This window comes from Salvelinus sp. IW2-2015, linkage group LG4q.1:29 (genome assembly GCF_002910315.2).
Source record: "Salvelinus sp. IW2-2015 linkage group LG4q.1:29, ASM291031v2, whole genome shotgun sequence".
NCBI lineage: Eukaryota > Metazoa > Chordata > Actinopteri > Salmoniformes > Salmonidae > Salvelinus > Salvelinus sp. IW2-2015.
This window is the reverse complement of record NC_036842.1, coordinates 18838659-18845609: the sequence shown is the minus strand read 5'-3', so window position 1 is coordinate 18845609 and position 6951 is coordinate 18838659. Positions and strand designations below refer to the sequence as shown.

Sequence of the window (6951 nt, the reverse complement as noted above, 5' to 3'; positions counted from 1 at the left end):
AAGAATAAGGCTTTTAGTGAACACTGAAGGTGAAAGCTATTTATAAAATATCTCTGCCAAGTGTAGGAAGTTTGTTCCGGTGGCATGATTTGAAACGCGTGGCTTTCTTTTGCAAAATAACTATGAGTTAACAGACTTAGTTTCTAATAATTGTCAACATATAACATCACATTAAGATGTGGGACATTTACTGTATGCAGCTGGCATATTATATCCGTTCACAAGTCATCTGTGGGAACATGGTGGCTCTCAACACCCGACAACAGAAAGAGTTGGCTTACTACCATCCGAGAGATTGTTCGTGAGGAAATTACCTGAAGTGGATACCTACTCGACTAAAGTTGAAAGTTTGGAGACCGTGGCAAATGTGACAGAGGGGCGACTCCATGACCTGGAAACAGTGCAAACTAAGGTAGAGGGGGAAATCAATCTCCTTAAAAAAAAAGAAAACAGAATCATACAAATCATTCCCCTAAATTCAATGTTTGGGTCACAGGACTTGAAACTAGTGTGGAAGTGGGCAACCCAACTTCTTTCAAGAGCAATCTTTTATATGAACTGTTTGGGAAGGAGAAGCTTGATCCTATGCTGCTGATAAACATTGCACACAGCATGGGTCTTCTTCGAAATGGATCTCGGTGTATAATTGTACAAATCCACAGTTTTTAAGTCAGGGGCTCTGACCTATGCGGAGAAGAGGATCAGCATCTACCCAGATCTAAGTGCCGAACTGCTGAAACAGAAGGTGACCTACAACGAGGTGAGATCACAGCTATGCAAGCTAAACCTGAGATTCGGCTTCATCCACAAAAACGAATCTTGACCTTCCAGAATACAACACATTTTCCACTGCCAGGGAGGCTAAAGACTTATTCGAGAAGCACATCAAGCCAAACACACAAGGGGAAAAGCCGACAGATCTAGGCTAACCCCAATTTGACTGGCTCAATAGACAGCATTTCATGCACATACCTTATTATTGAAAAAATAATTGATGGTACATTGATTTTAGAGTAACTTAGTATTAGACCATATTGCAAAAAAATTATGGATCAGGAGCTATTGCTCATACAGCCATCCTATTTAACTGTTAAGGCTTGCATTTCTGTAATTTTTTTTCCCTTTTCTCTTATTTGTTCTGCAAACATAAAGACACCCCCAAAAAATGCTTATTGAGAGATAAGTATGGCTGCCACTCGTCATTATGCTACCACCCTTTAATGATAGTGCAGGACGTGGGAACCGGGTAGGGAGGGCTCGGGGCCAGCGAGGGGGGGACGGTGGCTGGGGGGGATAGGGTAGAGGGGTCGAGGAGAGGGAGGGAAGTGGGGAATGGTTCACAGGGGAAGGGGGTGGGGAGTGTTTCTGTGTGGGGAACGACCAATGAGTGGGTTTCCCTATGGGTCTTGCTTTTTGTTTCACATCCATGGGTTTATTAAAACCAAAGATAACAATTACATAATTCATAATACATTATTTTAAACAATGGCAATGCTAGCTATTCTCTTGGAATTTGAAAGGCATAAATTGTCCTATTAAACGTTCCAGCTTTCTTGATATGCTGGCAAGAAACCATGTTGATATAGCAATCTTCCAAGAACCACACCTGCTCCAAAAGGACTCACATAGAAAATAGAACCATTTGCACCAACTGGCTGCTTTTTCATCAGCCCCAAACAAAACTAAAGGTGTAATTTTTTTAAATGTTTTTTGTTGTTGTTCACCTTTATTTAACCAGGTAGACTAGTTGAGAACAAGTTCTCATTTACAACTGCGACCTGGCCAATATAAAGCAAAGCAGTTCGACACAAACAACAACACAGAGTTACACATGGAATAAACAAGCGTACAGTCAATAACACAATAGAAAAAAATAAAGTCTATATACAGTGTTTGCAAATGGCGTGAGGAGGTAAAGCAATAAATAAGCCATAGTAGCAAAGTAATTACAATTTAGCAAATTAACACTGTAGTGATGGATATGCAGATGGTGATGTGCAAGTAGAAATACTGGTGTGCAAAAGAGCAGAAAAGTAAACAAAAACAATATGGGGATGAGGTAGGTAAATTGGACGGGCTATGTACAGCTGCAGCGAAAAGGTTAGCTGCTCAGATAGCTGATGTTTAAAGTTAATGAGGGAAATATAAGTCTCCAGCTTCAGCGATTTTTGCAATTCGTTCCAGTCGTAGGCAGCAGAAAACTGGAAGGAAAGGCGGCCAAAGGAGGTGTTAGCTTTGGGGATGACCAGTGAGATATACCTGCTGGAGTGCGTGCTACGGGTGGGTGTTGTTATCGTGACCAGTGAGCTGAGATAAGGCGGAGCTTTACCTAGTAAAGACTTATAGATGACCTGGAGCCAGTGAGTCTGGTGACGAATATGTAGCGAGGGCCAGCCGACAAGAGCATACAGGTCGCAGTGGTGGGTGGTGTATGGGGCTTTGGTGACAAAATGGATGGCACTGTGATAGACTGCATCCAGTTTGCTGAGTAGAGTGTTGGAGGCTATTTTGTAAATGACATTGCCGAAGTCGAGGATCGGTAGGATGGTCAGTTTTCCGAGGGTATGTTTGGCGGCGGGAGTGAAGGAGGCTTTGTTGCGAAATAGGAAGCCGATTCTAGATTTAATTTTGGATTGGAGATGTTTAATATGAGTCTGGAAGGAGAGTTTACAGTCTAGCCAGAAACCTAGGTATTTGTATTTGTCCACATATTCTAAGTCGGAACCGTCCAGAGTAGTGATACTAGCGGCGGGCGGGGGGGGGGGTGTCGGCAGTGAACGGTGAAAAGCATGCATTTAGTTTTACTAGCGTTTAAGAGCAGTTGGAGGCCACGGAAGGAGTGTTGTATGGCATTGAAGCTCATTTGGAGGTTTGTTAACACAGTGTCCAAAGAAGGGCCAGATGTATACAGAATGGTACATAGAGGTGGATCAGGGAATCACCCGCAGCAAGAGCAACATTGTTGATATATACAGAGAAAAGAGTCGGCACAAGAATTGAACCCTGTGGTACCCCATAGAGACTGCCAGAGGTCCGGCAACAGGCCCTTTGACACACTGAATTCTGTCTGAGAAGTAGTTGGCGAACCAGGCGAGGCAGTCATTTGACAAACCAAGGCTGTTGAGTCTACCGATAAGAATACGGTGATTGACAGAGTCAAAAGCCTTGGCCAGGTCGATGAAGACGGCTGCACAGTACTGTTTTTATCGATGGTGGTTATGATATCGTTTAGTACCTTGAGCGTGGCTGAGGTGCACCCGTGACCAGCTCGGAAACCGCATTGCACAGCGGAGAAGGTACGGTGGGATTCGAAATGGTCAGTGATCTGTTTGTTAACTTGGCTTTTGAAGACTTTAGAAAGGCAGAGCAGGATGGATATAGGTCTGTAACAGTTTGGGTCTAGAGTGTCACCCCTTTGAAGAGGAGAATGACAGCGGCAGCTTTCCAATCTTTAGGGATCTCGGATGATACGAAAGAGAGGTTGAACAGACTGGTAATAGGGTTGCAAAAATGGCGGCGGATAATTTTAGAAAGAGAGGGTCCAGATTGTCTAGCCCAGCTGATTTGTACGGGTCCAGGTTTTGCAGCTCTTTCAGAACATCTGCTATCTGGATTTGGGTGAAGGAGCTGGGGAGGTTCGGGCAAGTAGCTGCGGGGGTTGCGGAGCTGTTGGCTGGGGTTGGGGTAGCCAGGAGGAAAGCATGGCCAGCCGTAGAAAAATGCTTATTGAAATTCTAGAGTATAGTGAATTTATCTTTGGTGACTGTGTTACCTAGCCTCAGTGCAGTGTGCAGCTGGGAGGAGGTGATCTTATTCTCCATAGACTTTACAGTGTCCCAAAACATTTTGGAGTTAGAGCTACAGGATGCAAATTTCTGTTTGAAAAAGCTAGCCTTGGCTTTCCTGACTTACTGCGTGTATTGGTTCCTGAATTCTCTGAAAGTTGCATATCGCGGGGACTATTCGATGCTAGCGCAGTCTGCCACAGGATGTTTTTGTGATGGTCGAGGGCAGTCAGGTCTGGAGTGAACCAAGGGCTATATCTGTTCTTAGTTCTACATTTTTTCAAAGGGGCATGCTTATTTAAGATGGTGATGAAATTACTTTTAAAGAACGATCAGGCATCCCCGACTGACGGGATGAGGTCAATATCCTTCCAGGATACACGGGCCAGGTTAGAAAGGCCTGCTCGCAGAAGTGTTTTAAGGAGCGTTTGACACTGATGAGGGGTGATCGTTTGACCGCAGACCCATAGCGGATTTAGACAATGAGGCAGCGATCGCTGAGATCCTGATTGAAAACAGCAGAGTAATCATAAGGATACTTAAGAAACTCAAAATTACCATATTGGGTAAAGTTGAAGACCAAGAAGGCAGAATTCCCCCCCCCCCCCCTTCGTCTCTGCATTTTCATAATTGTCCTTCAATTCACAAGATGCTGAGTGTATCTCACCAGAAAAAGCATCTGAACGAGCGAAACAGTTTCTGTTTCTGTTTCTGTACCTCCTCCATTCCTGCCATTATTGAAAGAGATTGTGATACCTCACATCTCAAAATAGGGCTACTTAATGTTATATTACTCACTTCCAAGGCAGTTATAGTCAATGAACTAATCACTGATCATAATCTTGATGTGATTAGCCTGACTGAAACATGGCTTAAGCCTGATGAATTTACTGTGTTAAATGAGGCCTCACCTCCTGGTTACACTAGTGACCATATCCCCACGCATCCCGCAAAGGCATAGGTGTTGCTAACATTTATGATAGCAAATTTCAATTTATAAAAAAAAACGTCATTTTTGTCTTTTGAGCTTCTAGTCATGAAATCTATGCAGCCTACTCAAACACTTTTTATAGCTACTGTTGACAGGCCTTCTGGGCCATATACAGCGTTCCTCACTGAGTTCCCCGAATTGCTATCGGACCTTGTAGTCATGGCAGATACTATTCCAATTTTTGGTGACTTTAATATTCACATGGAAAAGTCCACAGACCCACTCCAAAAGGCTTTCGGAGCCATCATTGACTCAGTGGGTTTTGTCCAACATATCTCCCGACCTACTCACTGCCACAGTCATTCTCTGGATCTAGTTTTGTGCAGTAACGAAGAGCCCTCACTGCTGCTCGATCATCCTGTTTTTCCAACTTAATTGAGGAAAATAAGAACAATCCAAAATTTATTTTTGATACTGTCGCAAAGCTAACTGAAAAGCACTATTCCCCGAGAGAGGATGGCTTTCACTTCAGCAGTGATAAATTCATTAACTTCTTTGAGGAAAAGATCATGATCATTAGAAAGCAAATTACGCCAAAGCTCAGTTGTCCTGAGTCTGCACAACTCTGCCAGGACCTAGGATCAAGGGAGACACTCAAGTTTTTTAGTACTATATCTCTTGACACATTGATGAAAATAATCATGGCCTCTAAACCTTCAAGCTGCATACTGGATCCTATTCCAACTAAACTACTGAAAGAGCTGCTTCATGTGCTTGGCCCTCCTATGTTGAACATAATAAACGGCTCTCTATCCACCGGATGTGTACTTTTAGTGAGTGGCTCTGCATCTGTCCTCGTGCTCCTAGACCTTAGTGCTGCTTTTGATACCATCGATCACCACATTCTTTTGGAGAGATTGGAAACCCAAATTGGTCTATTAGATCTTATCTGTCGGAAATATATCATTTTGTCTCTGAGGATGGGTTGTCCTCTGACCAATCAATTGTAAATTTCGGTGTTCCTCAAGGTTCCGTTTTAGGACCACTATTGTTTTCACTATATATTATACCTCTTGGTGATGTCATTCGGAAACATAATGTTAACTTTCACTGCTATGCAGATGACACACAGCTGTACATTTTGATGAAACATGTTGAAGTCCCAAAATTGCCCTCTCTGGAAGCCTGTGTTTCAGACATAAGGAAGTGGATGGCTGCAAATGTTCTACTTTTAAACTCAGACAAAACAGAGATGCTTGTTCTAGGTCCCAAGAAACAAAGAGATATTCTGTTGAATCTGACAATTAATCTTGATGGTTGTACAGTCGTCTCAAATAAAACTGTGAAGGACCTCGGCGTTACTCTGGACCCTGATCTCTCTTTTGACGAAAATATCAAGACATATCAAGATCAATCTACATAACATTGCAAAAATCAGAAACTTTCTGTCCAAAAATGATGCAGAAAAATTAATTCATGCTTTTATCACTTCTAGGTTAGACTACTGCAATGCTCTACTTTCCGGCTACCAAGAAACTTGACTAGAACCAAAGAATTTGATAATATTACTCCATTGCTAGTCTCCCTACACTGGCTTCCTGTGAAGACAAGGGCTGATTTCAAGGTTTTAATGCTAACCTACAAAAGCATTACATGGGCTTGCTTCTACCTATCTTTCCGATTTGGTTCTGCCGTACATACCTACACGTACGCTACAGTCACAAGACGCAGGCCTCCTTACTGTACCTAGAATTTCTACGCAAACAGCTGGAGGCAGGGCTTTCTCCTATAGAGCTCCATTTTTATGGAATGGTCTGCCTACCCATGTGAGAGACGCAGACTCGGTCTCAACCTTTTAAGGTCTTTATTGAAGACTCATCTTTTCAGTAGGTCCTAGGATTGAGTGTAGTCTGGCCCAGGAGTGTGAAGGTGAACGGAAAGTCACTGGAGCAACGAACCGCCCTTGCTGTCTCTGCCTGGCCGGTTCCCCTCTCTCCACTGGGATTCTCTGTCTCTAACCTTATTACAGGGGCTGAGTCACTGGCTTACTGGTGCTCTTTCATGCTGTCCCTAGAAGGGGTGCGTCGCTTGAGTGGGTTGAGTTACGAACGTGATCTTCCTGTCCGGGTTGACGCCCCCCCTTGGGTTGTGCCGTGGCAGAGATCTTTGTGGGTTATACTTGGCCTTGTTTCAGGATGGTAAGTTGGTGGTTGAAGTTATTCCTCTAGTGGTGTA

At 43.5% G+C, this 6951-nt stretch overlaps 2 pseudogenes; both read left to right on the top strand.

The window, feature by feature from the left end:
• The first annotated feature begins 239 nt into the window (after nt 1-239).
• On the top strand, nt 240-5151 carry LOC111960839 (uncharacterized; annotated as a pseudogene).
• Nucleotides 5152-5536: 385 nt separating this feature from the next.
• LOC139022604 (uncharacterized) lies at nt 5537-6575 on the top strand (annotated as a pseudogene).
• The last annotated feature ends 376 nt before the right edge of the window (nt 6576-6951 follow it).